Below are 25,598 nucleotides of genomic sequence, written 5' to 3'. Positions count from 1 at the left end.
GTTACTTGTACAGTTAAAATTTTAGCAACTTTGTAATAAATCTGTTCTTCGATGCATTTTCAATATCACAATTTACACTACCTTTGTAGTTCAAGAAGTCTATGATTTACGTATTAAATACTAAAAAATGTAAAAAGCTTATCACTTTCTAATTTCAATTCTACAGTTTGTTTACCTTTAAATAAACATTTTAAAGTAATTCCTTGTTTTTAATTTCATTTCTCAATAAACAAAAAATAAAAGCTTTATTCATCTGACTCGATTAATTTTACTGCAAACAAGTCAAACTTTCTGTGTACCTCAAATTTTGAACAAAAAACCACAGCACCATTTGGTGGTATTATAAAGTATTTATTTTCTGGTATTAAAATTTATATTTTTGTTATAGTTTTGCTGGTTCAATCATGTATTTGTTGTCGCATACACTGAAATGAAAATGTTGCATGTTTTACATAATTATGTTATCAGAACTGTGTGCCTGTGATGTAATATATGGAATTATAAGAAATACACACACATACCTGGAACGTAGCAAGCCACGTGGGGAGCTCAGCTGGAGGATTGACTCTTGTGGTTAATCGTTTCTTCATAAGAGTGGTGCGTTTCTCTGGTGCAGAAGATATTGGAGCTTCTTCATTTTCCATTTCAGCCTCCAGGATCCCACTGTCTTGAGAGATGTCAGCACCACTACTGAGCATTGTGGAATTGTTACTATTAATGGACAGTATAAACAGATTTTAACACACTACTAGAGTTACAAAAACAAATGATAGTTTTGGCTGGCATTCATAAAAATTCATCAATATGATAAAAGCATATTCTAACACATAATGCAACTACTATGTGGTACAGAAAGTTAAGTATGTTACTACATTAAAATTATTTTGAATATGAATACCAGGAAATTATGTGACAATTACAATTGAGAAAGTTGCAGTGAAATGATATACAACAGTCTACATTTTGACATTGTGCAGGTAGTGTGATACCACTGGAAAACTGATGTTTTTTGGAAAGGTATGTAACAATCTTTTCCAGTGTAAAATATTCACACACTAAAATTAAAATTTGTTTCAGATTGGAAATTTAGAATTTTAAAAAGAAAGGGATATTGTTAGCACTTAATGGCACTGGAAAACAAAGGAATAATGCAGATCAAGTTTATCAAAATGACCATTCAGAAAGAGATCTCCATCAAGTCATACTACAGCCATGGTAAACAAAGTGTAGTATCTTGTAAGAGTTTAGAATCTATGAAAATAAAAAAGGTCAATGGCAAAAGCCATCTACGTGTCTCAGGTGTCAGTAAGCAACATGATCGAGAAAAAACCCATATGGAAAAAGTGACCCAAGTTGCTTCTATGATGTATCTAAAATGTTGCATACCTCAAACAGCTGAAGAATGAAATGGATATTCATGTTATCCATCCACATTAAGGTAAAGTGGTTAAGTGACTAGAAAAATGGGCTTTGGAATCTATCATCCTCATTCATTAAAGAAATTATTGCAAGCTTGTAGGGAGGAGTAGTGTGCTCAGGACATGAGATTTTTCAGATGGAAACTGTGCTGCATAGCTATTGTCAAGATGTCCAACTGATAAACAGATGAGCATGAATAGATGTGGCAACAAGGACAGTACCAATAAGGCTCCAAAACAGCTTTCATATAATGCACCTGATCTCTGTACAAGCAAAATAATAACAGGGAGACTGACAAAAATCTGTATATATTTAACACATTCCTTTACATTTTGCCTTTCATTCTAATTTAATTTTGCTTTTTAAAGTACAGATTACTAAAAATTACTCTGAATTAAGTACATGTTACTAAATGATTCTTCAGTTGACATTTCATCATGACTGTGTAATTAAATTAACAAAAAACAATATCTCATTCAACATTCATAATCGCTTTTACTTGTTATTTTAAGAAAATCTAACTAAGAAGTAACACAAATCACAATAAATTCTTTATAAACTTTTACATATATGTTATTAAAAAAAAGTGATTTCACTAAATTTGTTTTCCTCACTCATTTACAAGTGCTGTAACAGGCAAAAACAGAAATATGGATAATATACATGACAATTTCATAAATCTCAAACTTTTCAAAATTACCATTTATTTTAATATTAATATTTTTAACAATAATGTTGCCTTTATTTTTATTTTTGATTCCACAAAAATAGCTTACTATTATTAAAGTTTTAACATTGTTCCAACAACTGTGTTCCTGTTTCATTACTTATTTAATAATGAAAAAAATATGCTTTTCCTTTTGACACTCAAGCAGTGAAATATTTTGACACAAATCAAAATACAAAGGAATATCTCTAATAACTCTGTTCAATCTATAACTATTTCTTTCTGAGCAAATGAAACTATTAGTGTATTCACCTTGATCCATCTGTTGTTTTACAGTGTTTCTTTCCAGGAAAGTAATCTGTACTATCAGGGGTTCCTTCAGACTTTCTCTTCATATGCTATTCGTATCACAAATATACACAAAAATAAATAAACTCCAGACACAAAAATGCACTAGTTACATACCTATTATTTATTGCTAAGTATGAAATAGCCTTGTATGTTAAATTGGAGACAAAGTATAACGCATCAAGCTTTGTGATTTGCAAATACAAAACTGGTAAATCATAATTCCTTATTGGGTAATGAACAAAATATTCACAATAAAACTTGATTAGAGAATAGTATGACTGAAATTATTATCAGCTGTATTGCTATTTAAGGCAGATGTCAACGAATTGTTTTTGAATCTTGGAGCCAGTCCAAACACCTAGGAGCTAGGTGTGCCAACCTAACTTCACTCTTGTTTGTACCAAAAATGAAGGCCACATATATATTTATTTTCACAGCATCAAATGTATGCTAACAATCACTTCATAGTGTTGCCCAAACTAACTGTCTCTGGACCCAAAGTATAAAAAGGTGAAATGATTGGTTAGATTGAAAGAAAGAAGAAAAACCAAATGGTGTGAAATTAGTAATGAGCTGTGCAAACATAGCTCTACATTTCTGAAAAACATGAACTGCTGAATCTGCCATTAATCCTTTTGCAAAGGAGCTCATTTAGAAGCTTTTCTGCACGTCACTGTTGTGTTCAAAATTTAATTAAACACCTTTAATATCAATGTATGTAAATGAATTTAATATTATGTGTGTGATGATTCAAAAGTTTTATTTATCCAAGTTTTAAGTCCTTTGTTTCAAAATTAACTTTTTTAAAAAATAAAATTTCAGATGTACTGTCATGTGACCAACCAGCTAAGAAAATTATCTACTTTAACATTCTCTATCTTCAATAACACAATGGTAGTACTACAGAGGAATGTCAAGACAATAATATACTTAGACAATCTTTTGAATCTTTCATTTTAAAGTTTTCTAAATGAATAAAGTTGAAACAAGTAATTTTTTTCAACCATAAACAGGACTAAGCCCACCTTCAACAGATTTGTTCAAGCTTTATAGCCTTTACATAGCCTGTTACATACACACAGCTATAACCATTAGAAAGAACTTATTTTTTAGCATAATCAAACTAGTTATTTTGAAACTGGTGCAAATGTTGTTGTCATGGGGTACTTGAAACTAACTACTGTATGGCTGGCTGTTTGAGTGACTATAGCACTTACAACTGTTTCTTACCTGAATACATTATAACAACAGTTTAAATTGCATTTAGGTATTATTATTATATTTTACCTAATTATGTATTAGTTATGTTTTACAATGCATAACTAAAATTACTAAATATCTTGTAAATATACATCATGTTTAGCATGTGTTCTCATGCTTGAGATATTATTGAGCTGAATAAGAGGTTTGTAGAAGGAAAATACCAGAAATTAATATAAGCAAAACATTTCAAAAGATATTCTACAAAATATAAAAAGTTATATATTTTGTTTATTTCCTAATTTTTATAATTTCATTGCACTCAACACTAATAATAACAGCTAGAGTTAGTGCAATGGTAAAGAAAATGAAAAATAAAATATAAACATTTATGATTAAAAATTTGTGATATCTTTTTAGGATGCTATAGAGATTATGCAAATGAAATATCAAAACTATAAGACAAAGAAAGTAATTTTATAATTAAAATGAAAAGCAACTTGCACTCTAATTTGTTATTGGCTGAAGACCAGTAACATCAACATTAAAATAACATATTTTTAGTAAAAACAATTATAAAACCATGATTATTTGTGTGCAAGATACTTATGATCTTTCTAAAAATCTTACCACATTTTGAGATGATACATTAAGAAATCTGAGAGTTACCACATGTATTGTTATACAAGTGAAATTTGCAACTTGATTTCTGCAAGTGGTATGAGCTTGTCCTGAAAGAGTTGAAATTCTAGAGACAAAGCTCACTTTAGAACTCAAAGAAAGCAAAAACAGCTCTAGGTTTCCAAGAGTCCATAACTATTCTAGATTCAAATTATATTTACTACAGCTCTATGTATGAATAAAATGGAAGAAAATACTGGATGACACAATGAAATTTTATGATGCAATGCAAATATGGCATCTAGGATTTGTTGAAGCTTGATTTAAGACATATTTTTAAAGGAAATAATAAATATGTGATAGAAAGGTATGGGAAAACAGTTTAAGTCATAGTTGAAAATATCACAATTTAATTACCTTTAACTTATATGAATATCACAAGTTCACAATTTGATCACAGAATTATACCAGAACTAAAATATACCAAAGTTTGGCATTGCCTATTGACATGTCTATTTCATCAGGAAAAGAAAATGACAGAAGAGTTTGAAATCATCTGAGGCACAGGAGCCAATGATATCTCAAACTTCTAATGGATCCATAAACAGTCTCTCCTAGGCAGCCTGCATGGCCCCTTAAAAATCAAATGAGCCTTTAAACATGACTCCACGTAACGTGATCTAAGCATTTTTAACCAAACAGGACTTTTATAAACCATGAATGACCCCTCACAAATTTATGAACGTTCATCATTTATATACAATCAGTAAACATTGACACAACAAATGCTGTGCAATGAATGTTTAGCTAGATGTGTATGTTAGACGTGTTGGAGTATGTTGTATACAAAATTTATAGACTATCATGCTTAACAAGCAGAATGCACGTGTGTGTATTTATGTTTATGTATTGTGTACACAGATCAAGCAACGTGTGTTCAAGATGATGTGTTCCAGATGTTTGCCAAGGCTGCTGTGGCTGAGGTACCCCTCTCCCACATGACTGCACTAACCCAAAGGACCACTACTAGTGAGCTGTGAAGCTGCTCACCTATCTGTTAGGTCACAATCTGGGTTCCCATGTAAAAAAAAACAAAGCACATTTCCTTAGTAGGTGTTTTGGAAACTAAAAAAGAAAAGCTGACACCTTGTAATAAATGTCAATGATAAACCAAGGAGTGGGAAGCTGGAGGCAGGAAACGGAGTTTATTTAAAGAAAGATAGGTTAATACTGAAACTAAAGAATGCTGCTTACAGTATATGAAGGCTTGAATATAAAAGACTGCTGTTGGTATTGACAAAGCCATTGTGACAGTTGAAAGAACCAACACACTATTCAAGGACAATCAGTTCAAGGTTGTATAAATAAGAGTGAAAATTAAAATATGAAGGTATTAAGTATTGTTGACATGGGATGAATACACCTAAAACTTAAAGATAATAACATTTAAATGGGCTATAATTTATTAAAATTCATGTCAAAAGATTATGTAGCTTTGGGCACTGAATATTCTACCTGTTTACTGCCTGAATTGCTATAAAAGGGTTAACAAAGCCTTTTCATGCTTTTATTTATTTAGGGTCCAAATACCACTCAATGAAATGCTATGCAAGTTGTTAGAAAAACCCCAGATAGTAATATGATCCATATATTGAAATGCGAGTATACGGTTTAAGGAAGAGAACTGGATATCATTGACAAAAATATTGTATAATGCTGGGCTTAAACACTGACCATTAGAGGACATAAGCTATGAACAAGAAGGGCCTGGATGTTGCACTGTTAATTTCAGCTGTTCCATTGGTAAGAAACCTGGATATCCAGTGTATGATAAGGGTAGGTAAATGATCATCAAATAGTTTATAGTGAAATATGTTGTGTTATATCAATTCAAAGGCTTTTTGGATGTCTCAAAAGGTAGCTAAAGTTGTATGTACACTTTCTGCTGAAACTGTGATAAATGGGTTTGGTAAGTTTAGAAATTTCTACTTGAATTCTATACATCGTTAATAACATTGTTGGTTTCTAAGCTAGTGTTTGATTCATGATTGATTTTTCCATCAACTTACCACAGGTGCTTAGCTGCTGAGATTAGTTATAATAGACTGGGGAATAATGTTAAAAATAACTTTTTCCAAATAGCTGGGTAATATAATGAGTTATGACAAATTATAAATTGGTACTAAATGGTTAAGATTTTGTTGGATAGATTTTTTTTTTTAGAACTACACTGTTAATTCCATTCTTTCCTGAAGCTTTGCATTTTCCTAAGATTAATTTGTTTCTGTTAAAGTATGGCAAGTATACAAATCATTACAAGCAAAAATTGGAAAGTTCAGTTAAAAAAAAAAGTAGCAAAAGTGCTGATTTTAAGGACTACAAAGGTATTTTTAAAATAATGGGCAAAAAAATTTAAGTAGTGACAGTGTTGCTATTATACTGAATTTTATTTATGGTGTTTTATTTGTTGTTCATCACAGATAAATTTATGGCAGAATTTGGAATATGTCAAGTTTTGATTTATCTATTCAAATAAGTTTTTTTTTAATAAAATTATGTTCATGCAATAAGTTGCTTAAGTACAATGTCACAGGAAGTCATGTCTGAGTCGTTTGTGGATAATTACCAATTTGTGAATTATGGAAACAAGTTTCTAGGACTTGTTACTTTGTTATGTATTACTTCTTTGATGGCTTGGGTTATGGTTGATCACACCAGAGGAGAAATTATCAATTTTGGTTTGATTTTTCAAGGCTGTGATGCACCTAATTTAAAGGCTAGTGTTCAGGACTTGTGGCTTGTGAATTTGACACACACAAATATTAGCATGCTCTGCGTGGAACACCTGGAAAACTCTATAAACATTAATTGCAAATGAAAGAGAAAATACACCCGTGGGAAAAAAAAGTTACTACCATATAGACAATATGCTAAAACACATTAGAAGTGCTTTTAAAACAGAAGGAATTCCATGAATAAAACTTGGAGTCTTGTCTCATGTGAAAAGACCTTGCAGTAATTGGATTAGTATCTTTGTTAATCATTTTGTGTGTAAACATTTAACATTTGTATCATGCAAGCAGTTATTAAAAAGAAAATTTCCACAATTGAAAAAAATGAGTTTTAGAACCTAAAGATTAGATCTATTACTACAAGTGTACTGGTTTTGCAGGAGTAAATAATTCTGATGCTTATCAGACATTTTTTGCCTTTTCTGACAGTGTAACTGTTTAGTTTATGTTTTAAGAAGCAAACTGAAAACTCTAAAATAATGGAATTTCCATAAAATCTGTGCTTTGGCCAAATTCAAGTTGTATTAAATGTTTCTCAGATGAATAGAGCTAGATACTAAATTACAATTGGCCAATTATTAGGTGTGAATCCAAAAACTATTAGTGCACTATTAGCAAATGGTGAATAACTTGCTGTAGCAAGAGATTTTCAATTTGGTACAAAACATGTGCAGAACAGTTACAAGCTGTTCATGCTAATACATGACAAATAACATTGTCAGAATTCACTTTTTTTTCCCCAATTGCTAATAATCCACTAACTGTTTTAAAATTCACATTCTCTTGATATATTTCACAGAATATTATGCAATCATCTTCATCATAGCATAATAATTTACTGTCCCTTTCCCATTTAGCCCTGTAAGAACCTTTTCTCTTTTTTCTTTTCATGATCATGGCCCCATGGTCTTTTCTTCTGTTACATGCTTTTTTGGATCAAATTTTTAACTTTGGGTGATTTCTGTGTGTGACTGAGTCAATTTTTATACCATGTATTCTGCGATTTTGACTCAACATCTTTTGGCAATACTGGTCTGTCAAGGGTGGACTCTTATCGATAAGTCCAAAGTCCTTTTGCAACAACAATGTGGCAGTACATACACAATTTATTTTGATTAACAAAGAACAATAAGTTTAATTCATCACCACTTAAGCCATTTTAGAGATACTTTCATGTTTCCATATGTTGTAAATTTGATAATTTTGCTTACTACAAATTCCAATTCAAGAACAACTAATTAATAGCTGTTTCAGGATGTGAAATAATTGGCAGCTATATGAAGCTAGTGATAAAGTAATTTGTTTGATTTTCCATTTCTCCATCAAATACATTCGATATTTCATTGAAAAATGTGCAAGAGCTAGAGGGGATCAAGAATGAATTACATCTGGCCTCGACATACATTTTTAGATCTAGAATCCAATATTCCAAACACTTAGGAGCCAGGTCCATTACAGAAAAGTTATGTCATACATTTTGAGTTGGTTATGCAGTTGTGGTATAAAACACACAGTTTTACACTAAAAATCAAAGGATTCATGATGAAACTTTATTATATAACATATATTAAACTTCAATATGTGCAATTATTTAATTAGTAGATTAAATAAACTATAACTTAAGGTGGATTACTGTAGTAAATGAAAGTAAAATGAAAATCACTTTGATGTTGATAGGCCAAGCAGAATCTTTTACGATAATGAGAAACTCACTTGAAGTAAAAATTTATTCTCCAGATAGCTGGTATGGGTATTAAATCTTTAATTAAAATAAAGTACAGAACAACATTTTGACCTTATGTCATCTTCAGGTTAGCCCAAGCCATAAAGATGTTAACCTTTGTTGACCTGAAAATGACCTAAGAAGGTCAAAATGTTGTTCTGTACTTTATTTTAGTTAAAGTTCTAATACCCATATCAGTTGTCTTGAGTACACAGGTTGTCCCAGAATCGGTCTTATTCATCAGTACAACACTATAATGATAAGCAAAGGTCTTCCAATGAGCCTAAGTTCACTACTGTTTGTAGTGGGAAACAACGACTTTATTTATTTACTTTCACAACAAAGAATGCATGCTAATGATCACATGATATAAAATCAACAGCTACAGGATACTTTGGTCCTGACTGAGTCAAAAAAGAAAAATAGTGTGAAATTAGTCATGAATTGTGCAACCTTAGTGTTTCATTTCTGAAAAAACACGAAATGCTGAATCTACCATTAAAATCCTAGAAACAAAGCTTTATTTTAACTTAAGGAATGCAAAAATAGTTCCAAATTTCCCAAAGTCCAGAAATGTTCTAGAATTGAGCTCTATTTAGTGCATTCACAAACAAAATAGGAGAAAATAACTAGGCACCATGATGAAATTTTTTGTTGCCATGGTGACCTAGACCTATGATTTCTTAAGGTCTGGATTGTACTGGTGGTGATGCGTAGATTTTCTTTTATTATTTTAATTAAAAAACACAGCTTTAAAGGGGAACAAAACGTTACTGTTATACCATGTTGTAGAGTAAAATTAAAGTTCGTATATGAAATAAAAATTATTTAAGTGGTCTGATAAAAATGAAATGGTTTGATTTTTTTTTAACGAAATGCAAGTTCACAACAGAATAAAATGAGATATTGATATCTTTACTTTACTTTCAATTTACATAACATCAGCTACTTAATGATTTTTCTGATAACCTCCCATATTACCTTACAGGCATATTAAAATCAGCAATTATTTTTCTACAATTTCTATTATAATTGAAATTTAAATATTCTTGTGCAATCTGAACTATCAGAAGGAACCAAAGACTGGAGTTAGAATTTTGATGAAGGGGCAGACCCAACCCCAGAACAACCCATGCCTTCACTATAGTGTGCATTTTACAATGAGCTGTATGACCTGCCCCTATAGATGAATGTTTTAATGTGCAGCTGGCTCCCTGGAAAAAATATGAAGCATCAGTCATGAACAGAATAACCTCCCAGTCACATGTGTGTCCAATCAAGGAAGCTAGAGAAATTATTTTAAGACTATGTGATAAATTGAATTAGCTTCTACTTGCACACTTTTACTCCATTTCATTCTTGTTGTAATATTTATCAACTTTACACTAATTATATAAGTGAAGAATGCGATGAAATTTAAAAATTAATGTTGGCTAGAATTACTATTTATATTAGATATAAAATACAGCATCTTACTAATCTGTATCTTTAACTTATAACAATAAATATCACACTATTAAAAACAACAGAGAAGGTTAGCATAAATCTGTTAAAATTTAACAAAAGGAAAAATTCTTGAAAGAAAAACAAAACACATTTGCATCAACAAGACTATGCACACAATATAAGTCTCAAAGAACTGCAACAGGCAAGAACATTTGAAGAGAACTGTTTGTAAACATTTCTTATGTCATTTGTTTGTTTTGGATATTTGCTTAAAGTTGTACAAGGGCCATATGTACTAGCTGTCCTTAATTTTGAATTAACAAACTATAACACATCCACAATCCCAAAATGAAGACTGCAGTATCTGTCAACAGGAAGCAAACCATGAACCTAAAGATTAGCAGCCAATCATTATAAATGCTAAGTCACATCCTGACCAGGAGTAAAAGAAAAGTTTGGTGACTGTTCTCTGATATGAGATACTCTCATTTGCTATCAAACTATGTTGCCTCTGCCATATGGATCTACTGCAAGATAAGTTCTCCAGACTTAGATAGAGGGAAACAAACAGCATTTATTGGTGTTGTAACTTTAGCTCATAAACAAAAAAAATTAAAAAGATACAATGTAAACAAATATCCTCAACTATGGTTATTTTATTTCAAGTGCCTTCAGTGCCAGCATTTCAACTTTTACAGGGTTGTTTACCTCAATATACTTACTAGATACAAAACAACAAATGAAGATAATTATACATGAGAATTTCAGTAGTCCATCTGTTTTACTGCAATTTTGTTGAAATTACCACTTCTAGTAGTGGTAAATCATTTTAGGAGAAAAGTAATTTCAATAAACTTGTGATTACTTTTACAAGCTTTATTTCCTTACAGTAATTTCTAAAAGTATCAAACACACTGAGTCTTACTGTTGTGTAAAAACTCTGAAATCAGAATCTGTGTACTGATAAGATTAATGTGGAAAAGCTAAAAAAATAGCAAAAAATTATAAACCTATAAACTATGAAAGATGGTTGGAAATAGCAATGCAAGGGATTGAACATTCAGAACCTTCAACAATCTTTAAAATTCAGTTACGACTTTAATCATTACTTACTGAACTATTATCTACTATTCCCTGCACACATTTACATTGAAAATTTTAATGTTCTCCACATACACAGAGAAATTATCATACTCCATAAACTAGTAATAAACTAAACACAAAAATTAACATACAAGGAAATAACATTGTGAATTAGATCTTGGTGGTCACTAGTATTTGCTATCAATCAGTGAAGAAAAAAAAAGGTTTTCAACACAATTAGGAAACTTGTATGAAAATATTTAACACCTGTACACAAGCCAAACATTTCTAACCACCTGACAATTGGTACAGTTAATTAAAGTAAAAGAAATCAGGAACAAAACTAATCTTTGAGCACAATTTTAGACTTACCACAATTAACTGGCTATTGAGGCTAAATATATGAATAAAGAGAGAAACATTTGTAAATGTGTCAGAACTATAAAAAGAAAGTAATGGGATAAAAATTCATTTTTAAACACTTTCACACGATCAAAAGAAAAAAAGTGAAAACTTAATTAGTCTGATTCTGGCAAACTCAGTGAACAATAAACAAGTCTACACATTAAGAAACTGTCATAACTGTAATAACCTGGAAAAGCTACTCAGTTTTTTGAGGTGAAAAACATAGTATGTAATACATGGAGTACAAGACAATGTAATTAAGGAAAAACCACAAGAGGTAAACTGTGCTACCACAGTCACTTTATTTTTATGATCTCATTTAAAAGATCTGCTAAATTTTATTTAATTCAAGAGTTTCATAAGAAATAATATACAGTAATCTTTCACTTTGTTTCATGGAATTCAATTTTTAATAAATGTTAAAAGACGTTTTACCATAACCAGAGAATTACAAAACAAATTTAACTGTTTTATGTTTTATAGTTTCAACATATCTACTAATGAATTAACATTATTTTTCCAAAAGAAGCAAAATTTTTACTTAAATTATATAAAGTGCACATTAGAGGGAAAAAAAAAAATTATAAAAGAAAAAAAGAGAGAGAGAGACATTTTAATGGTTTCTGCTTACCACAGCTTTGTCAGACAAAGAAACACTGGTTATATCTTCTGTTCTGCTAGAAAGGGTTTTCACTGTTTCTTCTGTTATTAATGTATCTTGAAGGCTGTCCTCAAACCCTTCATAAAATTCATCCTGATCATCACCAAAGTCATCCTCACTTGCGGAAGAGTTCAAGTCCTCATCTGACAAAAGATTGTCTTCATCCTCTTTACTCTTTATATGCTCCATGGAAGAGCAGGAAGCACCACACAGTTTATCCACTGTACAAACTTTGGTCACTTCAACTGTACATGACTGAGTAAGACAGAGTGCAGGATCAGTACTTTTGGTATTCAATATGCTGCCTGAAGGTTGAGGCTCATCTGCAGAATTATTGTCCTCACATTGTCTGAGAAATAAGAAGAAACAAATTTTGGTACAGGTATAAGTACTTGTAAGGCAATTCTTGAAATGTATTTAATTAATCAAGATTTGTCTATAAACTTTATACACAACATGTTCATTTTTATAAGAGGCAAACTTCTGCAGGCTTAATCAGTAGTATTTCTAACACTTATGGTATTAAAATTAATTCAAAGATAATAGATGTAACAGATTTATTGTGTCTTGTAAATTCTAAATACATTCCTCCTGTCATCCATAGATATAAAACATTATTATTTGTGGGTTACCAGAATGGAGTACAATAATTAGTAAACACCCTAGTTTCTTTCACTATGATATAGTACTGCATATCAAGTATTTAAGCACATTAAGTTTCAACAAATTTTTTTTCATCTAAAAGTTGGCTAAAACTTAGTTATATTTTCAGAAAACACTGATTTCCTCAAAGAGTGGCAAGACAGGTTCACTGAAATAACATGATATTTATCAACAAATTTATTGCAGAATACTTCTTTATTCTTCATAAAAACAAGTTTGTGAAAAATATTGAGACCCAACACATGTATCATCACAATAAACAATCTTTACTTAACCTAACAAATACAGACTGGGTGGAATTCACCCAGCTCATAACCACAAAATTATCCATGAGAGTAACTGTACCATAATTTTTGTTAATGTACTCAAATCTTTAGAGGTCTTTGCAGATTAGTAGTCAACATTACAAGATTTTCAAAATATGCAAAATATCAGGTTTTAAAATTAAGTATTATGTAGTTTTTCCTTAACGATTACACATGAATATTTTCTTTCAGAATGTTGACTGTCCAATGTGCAAAGTAATTTTGATTTTAAATTTAAATATACTTTTTTTACCTAAAATATCGAGTTTTGTTTGCATAATTTTTAGATCTTTCTAGATAAAACATTTTTTTCAATAAAGTTTTATATTTAATCAGTAATTTTATCAATATTAACAATATAATGTTGGTTGATTTGACCAACCATGTAACCAACATAAAAATTAGGATATAATTTGAAATTACTTTTATTTGTTTAGAATAATTTCAAATTGCAACAGGAAATCACAAATGTTTATTATAAATAATGCGTCTTTAAATATGCATCATTTATATTTGTAAATTAATTTTTTTTATTGACCTCTGAAATGTGTATGACCAAAAATGCCTGAAACCAAACTGAAAATCATGCACTACATGTGGAGCTCATGTTATCATACCGAATAGTGTAATTTACACACTGCTAGCACATGTACTCCATCAAAATTTATCTATTTTTTCATTATATTAAACAAAATTATATTTTCATAATTTCATTTACTTTTATAATAATAATAACAATAAAGAAAACAGATGAAAAATAATCTTGTAATTAAATATGAAACACTTTTCATTAAAACTTTATTTACATCTTATCTCTTACAAGCTGATTACCTATGGCACCAGTGCATTAGATCTGTGTGTAACGTATTCATAACATCATATCTACACTCTGAGAATGGAGAAAATTGTTTCTGTGGTTCTTAACCTAGGTTCAATCGAACCCCAGGGGTTCGGTGAGTCAGTCTCACGGGTTTGGCGGAGGTCAAGACACACACACACTGTGTGTGTGTGTATTTCATTCACCCCACTTGTATGATTTGTGACGTCATGCTCAACTTCGCCATCATTGGCTGCGGCTGATCATGTCACATTACGTGGCCTTAATATCTGTGCTGCAGGGAACTTTGTGTGCTTAGCAATCGACTTGTGACTGTAGTAATTGTGCGTCAATTGTGATTTTTTTCTTAATTTTTCAATCCCTTCCTACTATGTCGAGCAAAAACAGAAAGTGGTCGGACGAATAAGTACAATATGGATTCATGTGTATAATGGAACATGATAGGAGCCAGCGTCCTCAATGCATGATTTGCAATGCCAAGTTGAGCAATTCTAGTCTAGCACTGGCAAAACTAAGAGAACACTTCCTAAAGCTTCATGGAGATGGAAGATACAAGAACACAACACTTGCTGAATTTGAGGTAAAGAGAGCCAGGTTCAATGAAAAGGCTACTTTGCTTGTTCTTGGCTTTTTACCCATTGACAAACTGATCCTCACAGCATCGTACAAAGTTGTGTACTTGATTGCAAAGCAGGGCAAACCACACACCATTGGTGAAGCAATCCTAAAACCAGCTGTGTTGAAAATGATGAATATCATGCTGGGAAAAGCTGCTGAAAATAAGTTATCCCAAATTCCTCTTTCAAATGGCACCATCAGCAGCAGAATAGATGGCATGAGTGATGACATCTTGGTTCAAGTGGTTGCAGATCTGATTTCAAGCCCAGCAAAATTCAACCTTCAACTCAATGAGACCACAGATGCTTCCAATATAAGCCAGCTTGTTTTACTCGTGCTTTATGTGAAGAACGATGAGATAAAATATTTTTTATTTTGTAAGCCTCTTACAACAACAACTAAGGCAGCCGACGTAAAGAAACTTGTGGATGACTTCTTCAGAGACAACAATCTTTCGTAGGATATGGTTTCTGCAGTTTGTTTGGATGGAGCTCCAGTCATGCTGGGACAAAACACTGATTTTGGTGTGTTGGTGAAAGCCAACGCACCACACATCATTGTAACGCACTGTGTTCTGTGCAGGCATGCATTGGCAACAAAAACCTTGTCTTCAAAATTGGTAGAAGTATTAAAAATTGTAGTGGAATGTGTGAACTTTGTGCGAAATGTACCCTGAAGCACCGCATCTTCAAAGAGCTGTGTAATGAATGGGCTCTAAATTTGAGGTACTTCTGTACCATTCTAATGTTCGGTGGTTATGGAAAGGTGCTGAATTGTGTTTTTGCGAGAGCACCAACATTGTCATGCAGAGTTCATTCTCATTTTGGCATACATGGCCGATATCTTCAATGCTCTCAATCATCTCAATCAACAGATGCAGAGCGGTGGAGTCAACATCATCGAAGCAGAAGAAAACCTGAAGGCTTTTCAAAAAAAGCTACCGTTATGGAAACAATGAACAGAGAATGATAACTTTACAAACTTTCCCCTGCTGAATGACTGTGTAAGTTAGATCAACAGATACTTCCCCACCAGATAGTCATATCCAGCATGGGTAAGACAGCCGTTTACGTTTTGTGTTGCGACAGCAAATGTCAATGATGAATACCTCGACAAAATCATTGAACTTCAGCAGAGCCAGGTTCAACAGCAACTTTTCAGAACAGCAACGCTCTCAACGTTTTGGCGTCACCAAATCGTAGCGTACCCTCTTATTGCTAAGAAAGCCCTCGAGATACTCATACCGTTTGTTACAACGTATCTTTGCGAGGAATCCTTTTCAAGGATGGTAGACATAAAAACGAAGAAAAGGAACGGACTTTGTTGCGAAAATGATATGAGTGGCACTTGCCAAGGTGAAGCCGCTCATTTCTGAACTTGTCTCTGAAAGGCAACAGCAAAAGTCACATTGATTTGCTGTAAATATTCATTGAGTTATGTTTTTGTTTTTGTGTGAAATTCATGTTTTGTTGGTTTTCTTCTTTGAACACAGTGATATTGCGTGCAACTGATGTATGGTTCATTTTGTGTACTAATAAAATATCTACTTATGTTTTGAATTTGAAAAAAAATCATATTTTATTTTTCCAAAACTTCTGGGGTTCAGTACCTCCAACAAGGTTAAGAACCACTGACTTAGACAGTAGGTGAAACAAAATGAATAGTACTCTGTCCTTTTTCACTATGGATCATGAAGTTCTAAAGTACACTCAAGAGTTTTCATCTAATCGTTTCATTCTATTTCCAATGTTTATACTACTGCTAATGACAGAAGAAGAAATTGACGAGTAAAAAAAAGCAATGGATCACCACTCCTTACTTAGTTTGATATTTACTCTGCTTTGAAAACAAGCTGAGGTAGGATTTACCAACTTGTTGATAGTATAATTCTTATGGCAGTTGTAAGAAACTATTCAAATCCTGGCTCTCAGAACACCGAGTTAGAACTTGTCAGTACAGTGGTTGCAACAAAAACTGTCTAAGGTACTTTATAACAGTGATAAAAAATATTTAAGATGTCTCTATGCAATTGTTGTAATCCAATACAATAAACTAGGGTAGTTGCAATTTGGTGGTAATATAGGTGTGAAAGTTCTTATGAACATCATGTTTCCAGTATTACCATGCTCATACAGTAACCAATAAATGCATACTTTCTATTATTTTTGTGGTACAGTGGGGTTTCAGTTACCCTATGTTACATAGTTGTAAGCATACATGCATGCACATACATATATACACATAATTATTACTATTTACAAGTAAATAAATTTCAGTTATTTTTCTTAATACATAGAACAGAAATAAAAACTTAAGAAAACACTAATCTCTACTACTTGTGGTAGTTTGAAGTTCTTGATGATGAGAAACCCATTTGAAATTAAAATGCATCTCAAAATGGCTGGTATTGGTATTAACACTTTTATTGATAAGGATAGAAAGTTTCAACCTTCCTAGGTCATCTTCAGGTTAAGTAAGAGAGTTTGCAAGTGACTGTCACCAGACAAATCTCAAAAACAAGACTGTAGGGGGCACTGCAGTTGGATGTTAGGTTATTAATCAGTATTGGTATAAGGGTGTTCCTTTGTTTTTGTGAAATTTTGGTTTTAGTTGCTGTATAAGTAGGGCTTCTTTGATTTTGCATTTGTTTATATTTGTTTCCCTACTTAGTATCTGGATGTCTTCTAATGTAATGTTGTTTTCATTTCATTTGCAGTGTTCAAAAATGTGTGAAGGTGCTTTTTTGTGTTATTTCAATCTAGTTTCCATTTTTCTGCTTGTTTCTTCAATATAGAAGTTGTGGAAGTTGTTGCATTGTATTTTATAAATTATGTTGGTGTTGTGTTTGTCAGTGTAGTTTTTATATAGTATGGACTATTTTTGTTCCTGATTTTTGAATAAATTTGATGTTTACTGGAGTGTTGAGTTTTGTTACAAGTTTTTATCAAATTTTGGTTATTCTTTTGCTGCTGTCAGGAACATATGATATGCAGCAATGTAAGGTTTTGTAGTTTGTTGTATCTTGGGATTTATTGTTGTTTGTTTGTTATTGTCTAGGTGTTTAGTATAATTTTTCCACAGTTTTTGAAGAAAATTAGATATTAATGAAGTGTTGTTTTATTTTGTTGATTTCATCGTTAGTTTTATTGGGTGAACATAGTTTTGTGGCTGTGTTTATTTGGCTTCTTAATATGTTGAGTTTTTGTTTTGTTTCATGCACTGAGTCTCAGGGAATGTATAATCCAGTGCAGGTGATTTTAATGTGGATTTCTGTTTTGAATTGTGTATCAGTTCTAGTGATCTTCAAGTTAAGAAATGCTATTTGGTTAGTTTTTTCCTGTTCACAGGTGGACTTAATGTTGGGATGTATCGAGTTAACACGACTGAAAGAACTAAGTGTGTGTTCTATAAATGTGAATCCTGCAACTGCATCGTCAACATACCTGTACCAGTATTGTGGTGGGTCTAAGACTGAATTTATCGTTTGAGATTCAATCTGTTTCATAAAAATGTTGGCTAAAACTGCTGACACAGGATTCCCTATACTTTGGCCATTTATTTGTAGGTAGTTTTGGTTATTGAACATAAAGTTAGTTTTGGTGATGGTTGGTCCTCTTTCCTCTGATTGTTCCTCAATAAATGTTGATTTATTACCTGTCAACCCTTGGAAAGACAACAGCTCTATAAAGGTCTATTAAAGGATTTAGCAATATCTCTGACGTTCAATGTCAACAGTCAGATAATTACTTTTAGTTCTTAACTACTCGACCTATGGGCCTGGATGAGATAAAACATTACCTTTGTCCTTCCTCAATTCACAAGTCTCTTCTTTCAATTCATGATTGAGTTAATGCACAAATTTGTTGGTAACATACAAATGTAATTAGTCAGTGTATGTTATGCACTTTCCCCTGTTTCACAACTGCTGTAACTCATATGTCAAAGAACAAACTTGTCTAAGCACAAAGAAATATCCTTTCCAGCATGAACAAGTTGCATCCATGCCACTTGCATATACCATAACCACATCAATATTTAATGGTGGTATATTTTTCCTTCACCATTATATTACAGCACCTTTTCTGTTGAGCATGTGGGAAAGCCTTTCCAAAATGATGGCTTACAACCTCTTGCACACCAACTCTACATATTCTTGCAAACATTGTGGGATGTCTGGTTCAGGGAAAGGATCACAAATTACATGTACAAAGACTTCCTGTAAAAACAAACATGTTGGTCTTTGCTAAGTTACTCTTTATTCCCTCATGAGATACAGTCAGGTTTATTCCTGTCCATTTAATTAGGATAAACAAACTTGGCAAGCATATGACTGAAAGTCTGTATTACCCATTCTGTTAAAACATCAGACTGCAGTGACAAGTTAAAGAGTGTCTTCACCACATCCAACATTTTACACAACTCAGAGAACAGCTGGTTGTTGTAAAGTTAGCTCCTTGATACATGTGGGTTTATTTTGGTTTACCAAACTGTCCTATCTAGTGCATTGCAAAGACATCAGCTACAGACTGTGCCAATGTGTTGAACAATAGATAGCCCTTGACCCACTTTGTAAAATAGTTAAAAGTTGTAAGTACAAGTTGATAAACTTGTTCAATCTCTGGAAGTGGGTCAAAGATATTCTCTGTAAATGAGAACCAACAACTCTGAAAAAACTTACTCTGTTTTGGTGACTTTTTCTCTGGATGGCACACAACAAAGTGTCAAACCAGCACTAAACTGAATAGTTTCTTGCATTATAACTCAGGAAGATACTTAACTATTGTAAACACTGAGAATCATGAGAATGCAGTGTTTGATAGCATACTTTCCTACAGTTGTAACTGTTCATACAAATGTTACAAGTTATTACACAACAAGAAATGCCCATGCTAGATCTATGTCCTTCTTCTGCTCTTACTAAAGTTCCTGATGTGCTAACTTTGGCATCCATCTACTAGTGGAATTGCCTATCGCATGGCTTGATATTGTCACAACAACAATTATGATTCTCACATAGCAACCAGCATCAGGGAATTAATGAATGGATGTTATAGGCCTGAACAATGATGAATGAATAAATCATACTCCTGTTGTGCTATTAATTTAAAGACAATCACTCCTTTTAGATTTTTAGAGTTTGTCAATTACTTATTAACACACGGTACACTAGTAATGAACTTTATACCAGGTAAGTTATGGTGATAGTGTTTCATGAAGGCTACAACTACCAGCAGTTCTTTTCTCAGTTGTATAACATCCATATATAGCATCGTCAAACGTAATTATTGTATGAAATTAAACATACTACTCCATCCCACTAGATAATAGTATTCCAATTCCACAAACACTGTCACTGGTTTCTAATAAGAACTCACAGCCTTGTCATGAATATGTCAGTTCTGGGACTTCCACTAAAACATGCATAAGAGACCAAAATGCTTACTCATACTTCTCGCTTTAGTAAAAGCATAATTCTATTTTACTGAGAGTGATGGTATGGTAATTATGGAGAAGGTAGTCACAAACTGCAGGTAGTATAATGCAAAACTATAGCAAGAGACTACAGAATTCTTCCTTGGTTGTGAGTTGAGACCAGTCTCTTACCAATGCTATCTTAGCATAATTGGTAGAAACTCATTCTACCCACAAAATGACCGAGAAAAATTATATTTCCATAAGCTTGAACACAGCATTTCCTGGTTTTAGTTTCAAGGCAGCCATTTGTGTCTTCTAAAATGCCATTTTCAGGTAATAAGCCTCAAATTTAAATGTGCAATCAAACACTAAATTTTCATAAATACAGACAAAGCTTTTTTTTTTTTTTTTCCCCCAATAGCAACTCTTTCAGTCTTTAGTGCATACTTGACTAGCCTCTCAAAATTAGTGAGCACATTACACAGGCTGAATGACATAACACAAAATTCATACAAGTCAATCTTTTAAGCTAAAATTAGATTTATATCTGTTCTATCCAATTTTACTTGCCAATATCTAGACATCAGCCAATCTTTTGAATGCATCCATTTGTAAAAAGTGAAAGCCACTGATGCAAGTTATCACATTCATTCATCTAAAATAAATACTAAACCTGGGTGAACAGGGATGCCTATGTAGCAGTTGTTTAATCAGAAATATATTACCTCTATCCAATTTTATGTTTAAGTTATTGTTATCCAAACCAGTCAACTATATGGTCTTATGAATACATTATAATGTGTTCAACCAACAGGTCACTGAGTTTGTGATGATGAGAAAACCCACTTGTAGATGAAATTATATATATGTAAAAATGGCTGGTATGGATAGAGAAAGGACTATGTAGAGAAGCGAACGTTTCAACCTTCTTTGGTCATCACCAGATTCAAAGAACACAAAAAGTCACCTTCACATGTTTTCAAACACTGCAAATCAAACACAACCACAGAAAACACCCAAATACCAAATAAACAAACATAAATGCAAAAGTAATCAAGCCCAAAATAAACCAATACAAAGGAACACCTTTATACCTATATTAATAAATATAATCCAATGTATGACCTCTACATTCCTACACTCAATTACACAACCGCCTTCAAACATGTGGTCAGCTATTGGTCAGTTACTTCTTTCTTTGTGAACGTGATGATGACTGAAGAAGGTCAAAACGTTGTTTGCTCCTCTACATAGTGCTTTCTCTACCCATACCAGCCATTTTTACACATAAGGTCACTGAGTTGCTGTCACTGCATTGGGTCCAGATCATTTGCACAATATTCAACCAATGATTTGAGATTTGCTGACATCTGTGTATTTATTTCAGAACATCACCCCAAAGCTATAATTAACCTTGATACCTCCACTTAATGTACACTTCTGATGAACATTTCAGTACAAAGCTGGACAACAGCAGGACTTCATCCCTCATAAGACAAATAACTGCTCAAGGGCCTAAGCTAACATTTTTTTTTTTAAACAAAGCACTTCATTTCACGTGTGGGTTCTATAGCCATTTTACATGGTACACAGTTACTAGACTTTGTCTCCAGTAAACCAAGACACAACACTTTTGTATGCAATAGTACTGTTACTTCCTCTTCCACATCAATTCTGTAAGTTCACTTATCCTGGGTTTGCTTTGGCTGGCATCAAATAACTCTCTTAGTCTTTCAGTTCATCAGTTGCACAGGAATAAATGACTGAAACATTCATTCCAGGATGCTGATACCAGAACCAACACACATTGGCAACAACTGCCTTCATACTGAGAGTGATGTAAACTAGTCATAGTTGGAGATCTGCCTCTCCATTTATTTATTTCTAGTTTATTGTTATTTGCTAGAACACAGTTAGTATTCATTGGTTAGAGTAGTAGTTTTATTTGGAGGGCTTGCAATGACTGTACCTACATGTACCAAAAATTCAATCTCTTGTCCTTGAACCTTTACAGCTAGGTACCAAGCTTTACCTAGGCCAGGTAGAGCTGAACTGACCACTAAACCTTTCAGTGCAACCAACAATTACACTCCTCCAAATAAGTAGCTAAATTTCATTTAGGCTCCATTAGTTTTACTGGAGTCATAGCAGTGGCATTTACCATTTTCTCTTCACTCTTTTAGACTCGCCAAACCACCAAATGATACAATACTTTCTGTACGGCAAGATATGGGCAATTCACATGATTTATCCAGTATTCCACATAAAAATCACATGCTTTGCTCTGCTCTTTCAGAACTCAGTACAGGAGAAATATAAATCACAAGAAGACTGGGACAGCCATGCCTGTTCACTGGATACCAGTGTGGTTATGCTGCTATGTTGGAATGTATGAGTGGTTGTTCAACCATTGGTATGACTTGTATTCAGCATGATGAAGATATTCAAGTAGAATAGATTATATATGGTGAAGTGATTGCAGCTGCTCTTGCAAGTTTTTGGTTTCTTCTTCTCCTGCAAATAGTTAGAAGTTACTACTTCTTACCTTGTTACATAAGAAACAACCTTTATGAGGGTAAGAAAATCCATCACGGTCAGGTGGTAAAACTCATTGCTTCCTGGAAGTCTCTTAATGAGCTTATCCACCAAATATGTCTTCTCAATCTGTAGAAGGCATTGCTAGGTAATTTTCCCTATGTAGATGGTGCCCTTCTTTCAAGACTTAAATTAGACTCAATGGATTGCCCAATTTTACAGCAGATTGAACAGTTGGCACAGCTTGGCAATGAATGTATTACAATTCCATGCTGTATTTCACTTCAGTACTCAACAAAATCCACGACGAGACCACTCAAACTCAAGATCAGATTCTGCATATCTTGTTCTTAAAAGCAATCATTCCAGGAAAGTTATGTGTCTAAAGTGTTTTACAAAATTGTCCAAGTCTTTTTACTGCTGTATCTTTGAAGAACTGTGGATATATTTTCTTTGATTCATTCACAAAAATCTGTTGTTACAGTAAAAAGCCTCTCCCATATTAACTTTTTGGTCAACACCTGGCAGTGATGTTATAGATATTTGGGCTTAGGGTGGTAGATAATCTTTGAGACCCTGTCCCTTGAATAAAAAAAATGGATCCCTGGTCCAGGAAGAAAGAACAACTAGTTGCTATGTCTCTTATATTGGTTCTGCTCAATGACAGATTTTATTGGCAGGATATCTCCTTGTTTGGAAAGACTTTACTGCCCAAAGATTACTGTCCTCATCCTTATGGTCTGGCCATCTCACTTAATAGCAAAATTGCCAGTTGGCAAATGCCATCTACTAACTGCACCTTCAGCATTTCTTGTGGTTTTGACCACAGCTAGTGAAAATACTCTGGCTGGTAATGGTCTGAGAGTTCTATGCAGACCATTTCATTCAACCTCATACTCAACAGAAGTCATGCCATTCACTGGGACTTTCAGTCAGTTCTGTTTTTCTTGTACTGAAAGCTGTTCTTCAGGGGAAGGAGAATTTGTTCAAAGTAAATTGGTGTAACAGCTGCCAGCAATTCTATATTCAAATATGAAAGTCATGGACCCTTGCAGCATTAATAAATGCTATATGTCCAGAAGAGGGCTTCTTCTGGACCTTGACAACTCTCATCTTTCAGTGACTAACTCTCACTATTGTACACAAGTCCTTCAAACTATGAAAAATGCCAGTTTTGTAAAATAAAGCATATTTAAACTTAAATAAACAAGAGTTTAAGTAACAAGTGATATACATATCAAATGAAATGCAAAAAGTGTCCACAAAAAAGGCAACTTGTTTTCACAGCACCATCATTTTCTTTTTCCTGTTGATTCTTGTATTTTAAGAAATCACTGAGTGCTAAGAAAGGTCTGCTGATTAATGAGACAAATTATTTAGTGCAATATAATTCTACATTCTCTGAATGAATCTGCATGAAAAAGAGACTGAATACCAATGTACAATCCTAATAAACAATTCTTAATTAAACAAATATACAGAAAAGTGAAATTCACTTGGTCACAAAGGATAGTCACTTTACTGAGGAGATAGGTTTGAAGTTATCCTAATATATTCAGATTGTAAGAAAAATTAACTATTGATATCCTGTTACAAGCTGAATAAATATCATATTACTTGATTTGTTAACCAGACAAAACCAGAACAACTGGTGCTACTGCATGACTGGTTATTCATAATAAAACATAAGAAAAATTGTTACCTTCATAGATCACCTTACTGCCAGTAGAAAAAATAATTGACTAACTTCACATATTAAAAGATATCTTGCAGCTGTTTTTATCAAGGGAAGATAAAAGATGCAACTCTACATGAATGATACAGAACAACAGGTAACTAAACCAAAAGAAACAATGTTTGGTGAAAACTGCACAAATAAACAAAATTTGAAAAATTCTTTTATCAATATAAGGAGGTATAAAACACAAGGTATGCTCATGTACCACAAATATAATTAAACAGTAATGTAATGTAAAACATAACGTGCAGAAGTTAGCTTCAAGTGATTACACTGAAACTAATAGTCTCATAACATTTATAATATACTTTTTTAATAAAAACTAATTACACTAAATATGGATCACTAGTTTGTAATAATATCACTTAACAATGTTAGGCAATAAAGAAACAATAGAGTTGACTTAATATATTGGAGGAAGGCTTAGTAATATTTAAGATACATCCTAGTGCAAACTTTAAAGCTTCATTAACTTTCAGAAAATGTGGAATTTGACCATGATTGCAAATGACAATTATAACATCGGATTACTGAAAATTTCCACTACTATATGCCTGACAGTTTATAAAAGTACAAGTATAATAACAAAAAATATACAGTACCTAATTACCCACAGCTGACTTTTAAGTTACAGAATAAAACAGCATTATTTCTGATATTTATTATAGCTGTACTTCCTTCCTTGGAAAAAAAACTGAAGAATACATTGAAACATCTAACTTAAACATAATTTAACACAGTAGAATCAAGTGGTTGTATGATTCAAATTTTCTAAAGACATTTATCAGTTAAGTGTGAAGTCACTATCTATCACACTGGGACCAGTAATTTTTCTCATTGTAAAAAAAATATCTCGGTAGATAAAACAAAACTAAATAATAAACCTCACATGAATATTAGATTTTTTATTTTGTTTTTGGTAAACCATGAAGCAGCTGTATTTTAATTTTACAAACTCAGTAACAAATTATTTTTAATATTGTTAAGGGTAACTTTACACTTATTTCTTTTTCTTAGCAGAATTTCTTGAAGTTAAATGGGATGACATATTGTCTTCAAGATGTTCTACAATCACATCTTAATAAACTATTTCCATCACAATGATAACAGTTACAAAA

General features: G+C 32.6%; 1 pseudogene across 1 annotated transcript in view; it reads right to left on the bottom strand.

The window, feature by feature from the left end:
* The window catches only part of LOC143247354 (F-box/WD repeat-containing protein 7-like), a 109,673-nt pseudogene that overhangs the window by 22,850 nt on the left and 61,225 nt on the right, over nucleotides 1-25,598 (bottom strand). Inside the window, exons 5-7 of the transcript XR_013026526.1 lie at nucleotides 12,339-12,717; nucleotides 2,399-2,484; nucleotides 522-711 (exon numbers count right to left, since the gene is read on the bottom strand). The product of XR_013026526.1 is annotated as an F-box/WD repeat-containing protein 7-like (transcript). The remainder of the gene's footprint in view (nucleotides 1-521; nucleotides 712-2,398; nucleotides 2,485-12,338; nucleotides 12,718-25,598) is intronic.

The sequence above is a fragment of the Tachypleus tridentatus genome, chromosome 3, assembly GCF_004210375.1.
Source record: "Tachypleus tridentatus isolate NWPU-2018 chromosome 3, ASM421037v1, whole genome shotgun sequence".
NCBI lineage: Eukaryota > Metazoa > Arthropoda > Merostomata > Xiphosura > Limulidae > Tachypleus > Tachypleus tridentatus.
The sequence above is the reverse complement of the archived record's forward strand: the minus strand, read 5'-3'. Positions and strand labels throughout refer to the sequence as shown.